The sequence below is a fragment of the Bos taurus genome, chromosome 14, assembly GCF_002263795.3.
Source record: "Bos taurus isolate L1 Dominette 01449 registration number 42190680 breed Hereford chromosome 14, ARS-UCD2.0, whole genome shotgun sequence".
Lineage (NCBI taxonomy): Eukaryota > Metazoa > Chordata > Mammalia > Artiodactyla > Bovidae > Bos > Bos taurus.
This window is the reverse complement of record NC_037341.1, coordinates 75,320,319-75,336,021: the sequence shown is the minus strand read 5'-3', so window position 1 is coordinate 75,336,021 and position 15,703 is coordinate 75,320,319. Positions and strand designations below refer to the sequence as shown.

The following is a 15,703-nucleotide window of genomic DNA, read 5'->3' as shown; positions in this document are numbered from 1 at the left end:
CCGCCCGCCAGATTCCTCTGTCCATGGGATTCTCCAGGCAAGAATGCTGGAGTGGGTTGCCATTTCCTTCTCTAGGGGATCTTTTGAACCCAGGTCTCCAGCACTGCAGGTGGATTCTTTCCGTCTGACCTACCAGGGAAGCCTGATCTCTGCTGACACAGGTAGAATTTTGCTTGACTGAGGGAGGGCTTCCCTGTGGCTCATATGGTAAAGAATCTGCCCCCAACGCAGAAGACCCAAGTTTGATCCCTGAGTTGGGAAGATCCCCTGGAGAAGGGAATGGCTACCTACTCCAGTATTCTTGCCTGGAGGATTCCATGGACGGAGGAGCCTGGCCGGCTACAGTCCACGGGGTCACAAAGAGCTGGACGTGAGTGAGCAACTAACACTTTCACTTTACTTTTTTTCACTGACCTCTGTTGACACAAGTGTAATTTTGCCTGACTTGACTGAGAGAGGGGTAAATCCAGACTCAGAAGAAGAGATTTCTCCACAGTTAAGTCATCAGACTGGAATAGGAGACACCACCCCAAAAGAAGACATTGAGAAAGCTCTGGATTGGGACAGGAATTTAAGCAAATAGTCAATGGAGCCCTGGTAATACCAAGGAAATCCTGGTGTTGTCTTCTCCTTGAGAAGATTTTGGGTGGGGGAATGCCCAGATATTTTTCTATAGGAAATAATATAAATGAGAAAGAAAAAGGTCTGTTATTCACCAGGGTGAGTGGATGTAGGAACGGCTGGAGAGGAGAGATGAACTGGCAGGAAAGGGCGACCCTGTGAGCAGAGATCGAGGCCATGCAACCTGGGATCTGAGTATAAAGGGGAAAGTGATGTGTCAGAGGAAAAAAAGCAGCAAAAGCAAAATGGATTAAGGAGTAAACCCTAAGTTGGAAGTACAGCCAAAGAAAGACTTAGAAGAAAATACACATTTATAAACAAACTAAGTTGGTTGCCGTTGCAGGTTTAAAGTACAAGTTCTGTTTCCCCTCAAAAATCTTCAACTGCTTACTAACGATTTTTTTTTTTTCTTTTTTAACACTCAGTGTAAAAAGATGCCAGCTCTGACTTACACTTTAGTGGGGACAAGAACAGATGCTGCCTGCAAAGCCAGCCACATGTGTTAAACCATATAGCACAGAAAAATCAAACACACTTTATTTTCCAAATGTGCTAATAGCCATGCAAGTGTTCATTTTTAATTCTGTATGTGCCCCCGTGTTGTTTTATGATAATTCTAAAGCTGTTTCAAATTTTGCCTCCTTCAGGGGCATCTACGCTGGTCCTTTGCACAAGCCAGAATTCTTTTGTTAACCAATTCTTGCAGAATCATATGAGCAGAATACATATCTGAGAAAAATACCTGTATCCTTTAAACATTTTTTCATGCTGATCAGCATTTTTCCACAGTCACAGAGTTTTATTGCCTCGTTTTTAATATAAAGCATCTTAGACACAGCTCAGTAGTATTTTTATAATTATTGAATTTTTCAACAAAGCCAAAGTCTTATGTGTATTACCACAAAGAGTCAGCTTCAATATTCATTTTCGACCTTTCTCCCTGTTTCTCTATTCAGACTATGTTTAATTCTCCTATGTTTACTTCTAAAAGCTCTATTGTTTTAATTTTCACAATTTATCTGAAGTTGGCTTTTGGGAATGGTATGATTTTAAGGCCAAGTTTCTTGTTTATGTTTTTTCTATGTGGATATTCAATTTTCTGAGTTCCATGTAATAAAAAGGCCATCCTTTATCCACTGAACTACATTGCCACCATTGATATGAATCAGGTGACTACATATGCATGAGTTTATTCATGTATTCTCTCTTTTTTAATATAGGCCCATTGACTATTCCTATACCAGTGCCACAGTGGCTTAATTTTTGAGAATTACATATAAATTTGGGACTTTTTGCAGATTAAATCCTTCTACTTTGTTCTTCACGATTATCTTGTCAATTCACTTCATCTTTGAATTTCCTTTAAATTTTATAATAAAATTGACTTATTGAAATACACAAAATAACGTGTTGAGATATTGAGGTTTTCTATTTGTCCTCATTTTTCAGTAATTTTATTTTGATGTATCTATCTTATTTCTATTTATTCTCTTTCAGTGTTAGAGCTTTTTCAGTCTCCAAGTTTATATCTTTAATTCGTTCTGGAAAATGCTCATCCAGGATTGTTTCAAATAATGATTCCACGTCATTCTTCTTCCTTTCCATCTCAGACTCTACTTAAATGTGCGTGAGAAAATTTTACTCTATATGTATTTTTTCTACGTATTTTCTATATTTATATTTCTTTTGGTCTCTGCTTCACCTTACTGGCTTTCAGCTGCTCTTCTTTCCAGTTCACTAATCCTATTTTCTACTCTTTAATGTGGGGTTTATCTGTTGCCATCTTAAATTCCAATGATGTAGATTCTAATTATCGGATGATAGCATATTTTTTCTTCCTTTTCGTTCACCTTTTTATACTATTTTCTTGAACACATTAGTCAAAGTTATTTTCTTTGACTATGATAAGAATATTTAACATAGATTTACCCTTTAAACAAATTTCTAAGTGCCTGTATTGCACTGTTATCTATAGATGCATCATATAATAGATCTCTACAGCTTATTTATCTTGCATAACTGGCACTTTACACCTATTGAATAGCAATTCCACAGTCTACTCTCTATTTATATGAGTCTGGCTGTTTTAGATACTTCATATAAGGGGAATCATGTTGTATTTTTCCTTTTGTAAACTGGGTTATTTCGCTTAGCATAAGGTATTTCAGTTTATCCATGTTGTTGCATATGACAGAATTTTCTTCTTTTTTAAACTAGAATAATTTCCATATATATAAATATATACACATACACACACAGACATACCATATTTCTTTATCTAAATGTTGATGGACCTTTCGGTTGTATCTGTATCTTGACTATTTTGAATAGTTCAAAAGCATGGGACTAAAGATATTAATCTGATGTCTTGATTTTAGCTTTTTTTGACTGCACTTTCATAAGAGGCCCTGCTGGATCGTACGGTAGTTCAGTTTTAATTATCGAGGAACCTCCATATCATTTTCCATAGTGGCTATACCAATTTACATTCCTACCTACTGTGTACAAGAGTTCTAATTTCTCCACATGTCCACCAACAGCTATCCTTTGTTGTTTTATAATAGCCATACTAACATGTGTGAAGTGAAACTCAGTGTGGTTCGAATTTGCATTTGTCTGACGGTTAATGATATTCAGCTCCTTCTCATGTACTTATCGGCCATATATATGTCTTCTTGAGAAATATTTAAGTTGCTTTCTCATTTTGTGTTTTGTTTGTTTTTTGAACCAGAATACGTAGTAAACGACTAATTATTCCATCCCTAAAATATACTGGATGCTACAACAGCAGGTTTCTCAGATTTGGGTATGGTCCCTTCCTCATGTCTCCATCTGTGGAATACCATGCCAATGACCATTTGTCATTCAGTCTTGGCACTGGAGCTGTACTGTTTGCCACAGGTCCACTTCTCAAGGTGGTCAAATCACAGTGACATCATATTATGCATATCTCACTGAAACACTTTTCACTCCATTTGTCATCTTATTTCTGTAGCCTAGTCCAAAAAACTATCTTTTTTCAACCTTTAAAAGAGCTAAAAATCTCTTCGTTATAAGCAAGGGCATTTATTTGGCCCATGATCTCTGTCATTGTTGTCTTCAGAAACAAATAGTAGTAATGCAACAGATTTCAAACAATATGTTTAACAAATTTTCCTTTTGAAAAATTATGAACTTAATCATAGAGGATCTATAATTCAGAATATTAAAATTTCACTTTTTCTGAGTGTAAGTTGCCCTTAAAAGGTTGTGTAGAAAATGTTTATCTTATTAACTAAGAATTTACATATATGTGTGTGTCTAGTGTACTAACAAAATATTTCAATAAGATTGTGATGTATGTTTACCCATTTTTAAATCAGTTTATCTAGGGTTTTTTTGTTTGTTTGTTTGTTTTTTTGCTATTGAATTAAGAATGAGTTCCTAATATATTTTGGATATTAACCCCATATCAGATATATGAGCTAACTAGTATTTTCTCCCATTCTGTAGGACATCTTGGTGGCTCAGACAGTAAAGCGTCTGTCTACAATGCAGGAGACCAGGGTTCAAGCCCTGGTTCGGGAAGATCCCCTGGAGAAGGAAATGGCAATCCACTCCAGTACTATTGCCTGGAAAATCCCATGGACAGAGGAGCCTGGTAGGCTACAGTCTATGGGGTCGCAAAGAGTCAAACATAACTGAGCGACTTCACTTCGCTTCACTTCACTTCTTCCTAATATATTTTGGATATTAACCCCATATCAGATATATGAACTAACCAGTATTTTCTCCCATTCTGTAGGACATCTTTTAATTTTGTTGATTATTTCACTTGTTGCAAAGAAATGTTTGAGTGCCATGCTATCTCACTTGTCTGTTTTTGCTTTCATTGTTTGTGCTTTTGGTGTCATTTCAAAGAAACCATTGCCCAGACCAATGTCACATAACTTTCCTTATATTTTCTTCTAGAAATTATACAATTTCAAGTCTTATATTTAGTACATTTTGAATTGATTTTTTTATGTATAGTGTAAAATAAGGGTCAAATTTCAGCATTTTGCATGAATATATTCAGTTTTCCCAATACCAGTTGGTGAAAAGGTGATCCTTTCCTTATTGAACATTCTTGGCCTCTCTTTGAATGTAAGTTGACCATATATGTGAGGTTTATTTCTGGGATCTCTGGTTCCACTGGTCTTTATATCTGCTTTTAGTCTAGAACCATACTGTCTTAATTGCTGTAGCTTTGTAATTTGAAATCTGAAAATGTGATAAACACAATTTTGCTCTTCTTTCTCAAGATTGCTTTGGCTATTTGGGGCCTTTGTGATTTCATATGAATTTTAGGATTGCTTTTCCTTTTTCTGTAAAAAATACCATTGGGATTTTGATAGAAATTGCACTCAGTCTGTAGATTAGTTATGGACATTTTAACATCGATTTTTCCGCTCCATGAACACACAGATATAATTTATTTTTTTTAATCGGTGTTTTATAGTTTTCAGTGTACAAGCATTTTAACACCTTGGTTAAGTTTATTCCTAAGTTTTCCTTTTTTTTTTTTTCAGTACCGTGGTAAATGAGATTATTTTCTTAATTTCTTTTTCACGTATCTTGTTGTTATTATTCAGAAACATAACTTATGTTCACTTTGTATCCTGCAACTTTAAAACTAGACAGAGTACTACAAGAAATGATAGCCCAATGTTCTTTGAGAGCATAGAATCAAAAACCTCACAAAATACTTGCAAACCAAGTTTAGCAGCACATTGAAAGGATCATACATCTTGATCAAGTGATGCTTATTCCTAAATCAAAAGGATAGTTCAACATAAATCATTTAATGTGATACACCAAATGCACAGAATGATAGATAAAAATCACGTTCATATCAAAATATGGAGAAAAAGCATTTGATTAAACTTGCTAGTCTTTCATTATTAAAGCTCTCAAAAAACTTAGTAGGAAAGCACATCAACATAATAAGTGACATATATGACAAGCTCAGGGAACTTCCCTGGTGGCTCAGTGGTGAAGAATCTGCCTGCGATGCAGAAGACGCAGGAGACCTGCCTGGGTTTGATCCCTGGGTCAGGAAGATCTCCTGGAGGAGGGCATGATAACCCACTCCAGTACTCTTGCCTGGAGAATTCCATGGAGAGAGTAGCCTGGCAGGCTGTAGTCCATTGGGTCCACAGAGTTGGACATGACTGAAGCAACTTAGCACTCATGACAAGCTCACAGATAATCTCATACTCAACGTTGAAAAGCCAAAAGCATTTACTCTAAGATAAGGACCAAGGCAAGGATGCCCACTGTCACACCATTTTTATTCATTGTAGTATTGGAAAATCCAGCTGAGACAATTAGTCAAGAAAAAGAAATAGAGAGCATCCAAGTTGGAAAAGGAGAAGTAAAATTATCTGTTTATAGATGACATGAGCTCATATGTAGAAAATTCTAAAGAATCCATGAACACACTTACACACACAGACAAAATGGTCAAAGTTATTTTAAAGTACTAATCTCCTATGCTCTGCAGGAACAATAGTCAACCACAAAGTAATCCATTCTACCCAGAAGCAGAAGTTCTGCATATTTTTTTTTTGCTAAAATCGTGAATCAAAACACTTTCACTGGGTTAATTTTTTTTCCATTAGCTTCTTTGGCTTGACCACTTTTCAGGGCTTCCCTGGTGGCTCAGTGGTAAAAGAATCAGCCTGTCGATGCAGGAGACATAAGTTTGATCCCTGAAGGAAATGGCAACCCACTTCAGTGTTCTTATCTGGGAAATCCCACCTGATATGAAGAACTGACTCACTGGAAAAGATCCTGACGCTGTGAAATATTGAAGCCAAAGGAGACAGAGACAGCAGAGGATGAGATGGTTAGATGGCATTACCAACTCAGTGGATGTGAATTTGAGCAAACGCTGGGAGATAGTGGAGGACAGAGGAGCCTGGAGTGCTACAGTCCATGGGTCACAAAGAGTCGGACACATCTTAGCAACTGAAAACCAAGAACCACTTTCCTATGGTTTTCAGTTTCCCAATGAGTGATTCAAATGCCTTTCAGCCCCTAACATCTGGAGTCATTCAAGTTGAGTCTCCCTTGTACCCCAGCATCTTCCCCAGCAGGAATACCTTTGTTGTTTAGCCACTAAGTCATGTCTGACTCTTTTATGACCCCATGGTCTAGAGCCCACCAGGTTCCTCTGTCCATGGGATTTCCCAGCCAAGAATACTAGATTAGGTTGCCATTTTCTACTACAGGGGACCTTCCAGACCCAGGGATTGAACATACCTCCCCTACATTGGCAGGTGGATTCTTTACCACTGCCCGACTAGGGAAGCAAGAATAGCTTTACTTATGATAATTAACTTACCTATCCATTTTAAACATTTATATATTAAGATTATGCCATTGCATGAAATAGAAATTCCTTTTCTCTAACTTTATTCTTTGTGGGAAGGATAGACTTCAAGCAAGGCACTTAATGACCATGATTTGATAAATTAATAAATCCTATGGAGAACAAAGGAAGTCTGGTAGTTACACAAGAATAACTGACAGAATGCACAAAAAGATTTTTAAATATGCAAAGACTAGAGAGACATTACTTTGAACTATAGTTGACTCACACTGGTTGAAAAAGAAGCAAAAGGAGCAGAGAGAATAAATAATAGCACTTAAAGTATTGTGAGACTAATTCAATAGCAGACAAAACTAGTGAAGAATTTAACCATCCATCTAGTCAAGGCTATGGTTTTTCCCGTGGTCATGTATGGATGTGAGAGTTGGACTGTGAAGAAGGCTGAGTGCCGAAGAATTGATGCTTTTGAACTGTGGTGTTGGAGAAGACTCTTGAGAGTCCCTTGGACTACAAGGAGATGCAACCAGTCCATTCTGAAGTATATCAGCCCTGGGATTTCTTTGGAGGGAATGATGCTAAAGCTGAAACTCCAGTACTTTGGCCACCTCATGCGAAGAGCTGACTCATTGGAAAAGACTCTGACGCTGGGAGGGATTGGGGGCAGGAGGAGAAGGGGACAACAGAGGATGAGATGGCTGGATGGCATCACTGACTCAATGGACGTGAGTCTGAGTGAACTCCGGGAGTTGGTGATGGACAGGGAGGCCTGGCGTGCTGCGATTCATGGGGTCGCAAAGAGTCGGACACGACTGAGCGACTGAACTGAACTGATAGACTATTACATTCAATGAAACATATTAAGAAGAGTAAAACTAGATATTTTGCACAATGGAAAAATATAGTCAGAGACCCTTTGTAGCTGGTGAAAAGCCTTTCAGTTATCACTGTCATGCTAAATCCAGGAGTTGGCGAGGGACAGGGAGGCCTGACGTGCTGCAGTCCATGGGGTCGCAAAGAGTTGGACCCAACTGAGTGACTGAACTGAACTGAAACACAGTTTTTAGTAGAGCCAAGCAATGATATTTAATTTTTAAAGTTAAAAATCAAAAATTTCATTCTAGAAATGTAGGGCATGTAGTAAATGGAAAATTAGAAGGAAAATTAAGACCTTTTTCTTTATTCAGCTCCTCCCTACTTCTTAGGTTCACTTGTCAGTAAATATACTTTCTGAAATATTCTGGAAATCTATGGAAACCTATATTTCTGTTGTACAAGAAGGGATTAATCAAATACTCTCTGGAAAAGGCAGTCTTTAATGCTTGTTCCGATGTTCCCCCTTTTAACCTGACTGAAAGTCCTTACTGACTGTGGAGCATTGGGCCCAGTGGTCCTGATCTCAGGGGCCCTTGGCCTGTGGTGGCGGGAAACAGGGCCCCAGTTCCTGGCTAGAGAGTGAAGCTGAGTTGCAGGAGTGAGAGCGGAATCCTAGCCACTAGACCAGTGGTTAGTGCCGAGGCTCTGGCCTCTCAGCTTTTCATATTTTCCAGCTTCTTTTTGTTATTTGACTAAGTGACCAGCTACAAATGGGCTGAACTTTAAAACTGAAGAAAGGAATTATTTTAGTTTTGTTCCTCCTATTTAATCTACTTCATTTAATCTACTTAGAACAAGTTGATGGTTCTCCACCTGGAATACAATAGGATTACCTATGGAAGTTTTTTGAGTAGTTATATTTATTCTCCTCCTATTCTGCAATTTCTAATTCAGGATTTTTGAAATGGATGTCAGACAACCTGCATTTGTAAAAATTTCATGAATGATTATATTACAACTCTCTTCAAGCTTGGAGACATTTACCTGGCACTAATCCACAAACATGTGTTTTTTATATTTTGCTGTTTAGTCCTGAAATTAAAAAACAAAAACAAAAACAAAAAAACCCTGCTTTTAAAAGACCGTTAGGTCAATCCAGGTTCTCTGTTCAAGTACGTGTGTTCATCATACGCATAATTAGCTTTAAAACAGATGATGGCATTGATTATCTTTTAGTTCCAGTAACTCTTAAAAGATTTGGTTTTGTACTGAATAAGAAAAAAATAAAATAATAACATTAGAAAAAGCTGACAGGAAACAGAACTTGGAAGTAATTGTCACTTATTCTCACTCACTTGAGAATCGGTGATTGAGAATTTCCTAAACAATACTCAGTCCAGCTCTTTGCTTAGATCTGGCAACTTTTCAAACCGTCCTTTAGAAACAAACCAACAGACTTCAAAACTCTTCTACGTATTAAGCCACAAAGTATATAAACCCGGAGCAAACATAGCAAGTTGTTAAGTTTTACTTGAAAGTGATATGGCATCTCCTTTTATCTGTGTGCCCGTATGTACGGATGAGCACTCACATGTGCACACAGGATAGCTCCTGAAGTAGCGTGAAATGCAAAGCCTCCTACTTTAGAAACACCGCAGTGGATTGCTGGGTTAAGCCACGTCGTCTGATAGTCGTGTCCACCCAAACTCGATTGCTTTGACTGCTGAATTGGGTTCTGTGTCATAGCATAGCTGAAGTTGAGAATGATATTACTAGAAATGTCACGGCACTTCTGACATTACTGTGCTGTAAGGATGTAAGTGTGGGTGTAATTTCTAATATTCTTTTTAAGACACATGGGAAATGTTTTTCTGGCTACAGTGTCAGTAATAGGTCTTTTCCTGAATGAGTATATTGTTTTCATTTCAAGGATTCTGTGACCCATTAAATGAAATATTGATCCTTCTTTGTGTTGACTACTAGAAAGCTTCAAGCTAAATCTGTGTCCCATCTCCAGCAGATGCACGGAAACATTTGGTAAGTCTTCAGTGCACTCATCTTGCTTCTGACATCATCCTCCTTTCCTATCCTCATTTTCCCTCTGTCCCAATTTTCTCACTCTTGATTTATTTTATTTGCAGCGTTGAATATATTTTTTACAAGAAGACTGTTTTAAGATATCTCTTTTAACAGGAAAAGAAAACAAAGTGAGTTCAAGCTAATCATTATCACACGGTACCAACCACCTAATTTAAATAACTTTACCTTTAATCAATGTATATATATATACATACATTTGTGTATACGTATATGTGGGTGTGTATATATATATACACACACATTATCTGGAGGAGGAAATGGCAACCTACTCCAGTATTCTTGCCTGAAAAATCCATGACGAGGAGCCTGGCAGGCTTCTCTGTCCATAAAATCCATGGTGAGTTGCCGGGGTCCTGCCCCGGCTGATCCAGGGTATTCAAAGCGGGGACAGCGTCGGCAACCTATTTATTTAAATATTTTATCAAAGATATAAAGAGTAATAGGATGAGGATAGCTCAGTAGGAAAATTCAGTGGAGAAAAGAGGCTGAGTAGCTTGGTTTACACGGGAGACCAATAAAACTTCAAGACAAGAATTTTGCACCACTTACGTAGGCCGCAGGCGTCCTTCCGTTCTCCCGAAGGAGAGGAGACACTGAGGCCTCCCCGGTCGGATCTTAGAAGCCCAGGCATAATTAGTAAGCATGGCGGGTTCCGCGCTCCAGATGGAGACTCAACCAGAGTGAGAGAGAGCGACATGGGGAGACCAGTCTTTCGAGAAACTGATCCCAATTCTTTATTTTCCACGGTCTACTTTTATACACTGAGATGTTATGCAAAAGTCACGCGGGGTCAGCAGTCCTGACTTTTATCAAAGTCAGGTGCTTCATACAAATGTATACAGAGGTCTTAGGGGTGTTACATCATCTTCTGGCCAGCGGGGCCTGCTGACAATTTACGACCCTCTCCTTGTGACAACGGTCAGTCAACCAGGACACTTACTTCTCCAGGGGTGATTATTCTTAAAACGGACGCCACCCAAATAAAGTTACATTCCTATAGGGTGAGGGTGTAGTGGGTTTTAGTTAAGGAAAGAATTTACTTAGCCTAAGGTCTAACGTGATTAATATCAAAGGTTAATACTTATTTCTTCTATATACTCATTAATGTGTGTAAGGGCAGGGGATGTGGAGACTTAGCAACAAACATTGGCTCAACAAATGAAAAACCCTTCACCAATACAATTTCTAATCAGCCCATTATACTTATACTAATAGTTTTCTAACTTTTCTAAGGAACCTGTTTTTAGAAGGTTTAAAGCATCTCTCGTGCCTCTCACGGTTGGGAGGCTGTGAGCAATCACATGTGGCCGGACAAGCCTGTCAGGCAGGCCAGAGAACCTTCAGAGGAGTTTGTAGGTTAAAACACTCTTATAATGCCCAGGAATTATTATTAACTGGAGCTCTAAGTTAACGCCTTCTCTGAAAGAGGTGGTGGGGGACAGCCCCCCGTAAAGTCAGAGGTGTAGGTGAGCAGAAAGTGGTAAAGTAGGCAGGCTCTGGTTATGGGGGTAGATGCTCGAGGATTTCCAGGGGGACTCCTGAGGCTCGATCCCGCCTTTGCGTATGTTGAGCCTCCTTCCTCATGACCTTTGCCACGGGCGGAGTACCTCACTCTGGCCCCCAACAGTGAGTCTGTCCATAGGGTCACAAAGATTTGGACATGACAGCAACTGAGCATACACGTATATATATGTATGCACACATAAATATGTGTGTGTCGTGTTTTAGCATTAGTTGCTCAGTTGTGTCCGACTTTTTGCGACCACATGGACTGTAGCCACCCAAGCTTCTCTGTCCATGGAATTCTCCAGGCAAGAATACTGCAGTGGGTTGCTATGCCCTTCTCCAGGGGATCTTCCTGACCCAGGGATCCAACCCAGATCTCCTGCATTGTAGGCGGATTCTTTACCATCTGAGTCACCAGGGAAGCCCTAACATATACACATATAAATACGTATGAATATAAATGATATGCTTTTGCGATGATCAAAATGATATAATTTTGCGATGATATTCTTTTGATTGTTATCATTCAGTCACTAATTTAGCATATTATTTAATTCATGGTTTAAATAAGAATGTACAGCAATATATTAAAATAACCAAGATTATTACCAGAGAAGTTTAGAGAGAGCTTTTTATTTTATTTGCTAGGCTGAATTAATGTATGATAAAAGAAAAATGTACAAAGAGAGTAATTACAGTTCAGTAAGTCCCCTGCATAGGAACATTCAAGATGAGAACTTTAAAAGATGAGAATGTGTCTTTCGCTAATGTCAGGTGTGAGTGAAACTGTAGCTTGTCTTCCATCTCCTATTGCTGCTGATCCTTCAGCTCTACCATCTTGAACCTCCTCTCTCTGCTCCACTTAGTAAATCGTCTTGCCTGTTAACTTGATGCCAGGCCCTGAATGCCAGCTGTTGTACTGTACTACTGTACTTTTCAAGGTACTATACTGTATAATTAAAAATGGTGCCTTTATTTTTTGTGCTTGTTTTATTTTTGTATTGTTTATAAGAAGAGTATTATAGACTCATTACAATACTATACAGCAGATTGTGATTGTTGGGTACCTAGGCTACCTGTATTGGACTTAACAAAATTGGAATGGGCTCTTAGAACAGAACGTTTTAGTATGTAAGGGACTTATTTTAGGAACGTAATTCAGAAAACACTTTAATTAAATGGATAAAACGATCCCTGCCTTTAGATACTTCCTGAATAGACTCAATAGGCAAGCGTTTAATTTAATTAATCATTTAATATAATCAATTTATTCTATTACATTTCCAGTCTTAAGCATCGCTGTGGATCATCTGTACTAAATGATTTTATGATTTTAAAATTCAGTTTAAATTAAAATGTTTTCTAAAAGAAATATAGATAATAACTATAAACTCAGAGGAATTTTAAAAGATTTATTGTGACTACCATATTTAATATTCCCACCAAAACAATTATGAAAATAAAGCTTAGGAAGTAAAAAGAAATGTTATGTTGCAATATGAAAATTGCTCTGCTCCTCATTAGAACAAATGTTATAGTTTCTTAAAAGTATTCCTAATTTAATATGCTTTTCTTTTCATGCATAATAATTGTAAGAAATCCTTCTGTTTGTAATCACAGCTTTCCAGAAGAAATAAAACCATAAAGCAAACTTTTAAAACTTGGCAATGATTTTTTCCTTTGAAAATAGATTTTCAAGTTTTCTCATTGGAACAACTTTTTTTTTCTTGCATAAATAATTTTAAAAATAATAAAGAATGTTTGAGGTTCTCTGCTCTTTCAATAATTTTATTTTTGAAACAGGAGAATCATGTTATTACATTTACAGTGAGATGTTCACTGTTGCCATTTACCTGTGTATAGGATGCAACATACTTTTTGCTCATGAAATACAAAAAGTACAGATAGCTATTGCTTAATGTCTAATTAATATTGCTAGGTTTTTCCTACTGTACTCTTAAGTAAGTCATATATGAATAATTCTATCTGTATTTAACAGACAAGTGTGCCAAAGCTGTACTACTTATATGTCCTGACAACCACCAGGGAGTTAATTACCCCAAAATTTATACCACAATTTTCTTCATCTAGTAGGAAATTAGAGTCACCATATGATCTATTATTTTTCACTCCATAGGCACAAATTGTTGTTATTCAGTCACCTAGTCGTGTCTGACTCTTCATGACCCCATGGACTGCAGCATTCCAGGCTTTCCTGTCCCTCACCAACTCCCAGAGTTTGCCCAAGTTCATGTCCATTGAATCAGTGCCATCCAACCGTTTCATCCTCTGTCACCCTCTTCTCCTTCTGCCTTCAATTTTTCTGTGCATTGGAATCTTTTCCAATGAGTCAGCTGTTCACATCAGGTGGCCAAAGTATTAGAGTTTCAAGCATGAGTCCTTCCAAAGAGTATTCAGAGTTGCTTTCTTTTGAGATTGACTGGTTTGATCTCCTTGTTGTCCAACGGACTTTCAAGAGTCTTCTTCAGCACCACAGTTTGAAAGTATCAATATTTCTGCACTCTGCCTTCTTTATTGGAGAAGGCAATGGCACCCCACTCCAGTACTTTTGCCTGGAAAATCCCATGGACAGAGGAGCCTGGTAGGCTGCAGTCCATGGGGTCGCTAGAGTCGGACACTTCATGCATTGGAGAAGGAAATGGCAACCCACTCCAGTGTTCTTGCCTGGAGAATCCCAGGGACGGTAAGCCTGGTGGGCTGCCGTCTATGGGCTTGCACAGAGTCGGACACGACTGAAGCGACTTAGCAGCAGTAGCAGCAGCAGCCTTCTTTATTGTCCAGCTCTCACATCTGTACATGACTACTGAAAAGACATATATTGACAACCTAATATGTGACAAATTCTATTGTTAGTCACACTGACTTAACTTGATGCTTTACATTGCTGATATGTGATGCTCTTCTAATTTCTATACATTTATTTTTGGGACAAAAGTTTTCCAGCCTAAGGAAAATTAAGATGTGCTACTTAAGACTAGAATTTCTTTTTACTATGGATTTTTTTCCTTATCCCATAAAAGGTTACTGATTGTCATATTGAAAAGTGAAAGCCGCTCAGTTGTATCTGACTCTTTGTGACCCCATGGACTATATATACAGTCTGTGGAATTTTACAGGCCAGAATACTGGAGTGGGTAGCCTTTTCCTTCTCCAGGGGATTTTCTCAACACAGGGATCAAACCCCTGGTCTCCTGCATTGCAGGCGGATTCTTTACCAGCCGAGCCACAAGGAAAGCCCTTTCATATTGAAGGTTTAACCAAAATCTTAAATTGTTTAGGTTTGACCAAAGTCTTTCATTGTTTAGGTTTTATTTCAAATTAGTGATAAATATTTATTTTTAAATCTAATTCAGGGTTAAATTGCATAATGACTGTGTATACATGTGTGACAGAGGAAAAGAGACATAATAGAGAGATGGGGTGGTAGAGAATTTGTTACGTTGATCTCGTGAGGGAGATAGAACAATGATACAAATTGATTAGTGATTATAGCAATACAGAAGATTTTACACATAAAAACTGAAGTACACTGTAATATAACCACTGTCCATTTCATTAATTGTATTTACCATGGACAGTTATATTGAAATATATTATGAACCTGGTAAAAGTGCAAATTCTTAAGTGTACAGGTCAGTTTCTGGGGAGTGACCATAACCACGTAGTCACAGTGAGTTTCACAAGGTTCACGGTATAAAACATTCCTAGTATAACAAGAGCCTCCCTACTTTCCATTTCATATCACTGATCTCTCTCAAAGGTAACAATTCATCTCACTTTCTCATCATAGGTTAGTTTTACCTCCTCTTGAACTTCATATAACTGGAATTATATAGTATGCTTTATTTGTCTTTGTTTATCCCCCTTATATTATGTCTATATAATTTTTCAATGCTTGTTGTGTGCAGCAGGTTTTGGTCCTTTTTCACTAGTGAATGGTAGTGTTTGGTGTGTATATACATATACATACACATATATTCTGTGGTATAAATATATACCAGAACTTACGTATTTTTGGTGGGAATGATACAATTGCTTTGAAAAACACATTGGCAAAATTATAGATGCTTTGAATGATGTTAGTTTCCTCCAGAAGATTTAAGTTTTCTCAGAAGAGAAAGGTCATGAGAATATTACCTTTATTTCATTGTCATTCAGTCTTTCAGTAATGTCTGACTCTTTATAACCCCATGGACTGCGGCACGCCAGGCTTCCCTGTCCTTCACCATCTCCTGGAGCTTGCTCAAATTCATGTCCATTGAGTCGGTGATGCCATCCAACCGTCTC

General features: G+C 37.9%; 1 protein-coding gene across 3 annotated transcripts in view; it reads left to right on the top strand.

Annotated features, from left to right (window-relative positions):
* The window catches only part of CNBD1 (cyclic nucleotide binding domain containing 1), a 506,340-nt gene that overhangs the window by 445,745 nt on the left and 44,892 nt on the right, over positions 1 to 15,703 (top strand). Inside the window, exon 12 of one of the 3 annotated variants that reach the window (XR_009490548.1) lies at positions 9,720 to 9,826. The exons of the other annotated variants lie outside the window; for them this stretch is intronic. The gene's annotated coding sequence lies outside the window, so the exon portion shown is untranslated. The remainder of the gene's footprint in view (positions 1 to 9,719; positions 9,827 to 15,703) is intronic. 3 annotated transcript variants of the gene reach the window in all.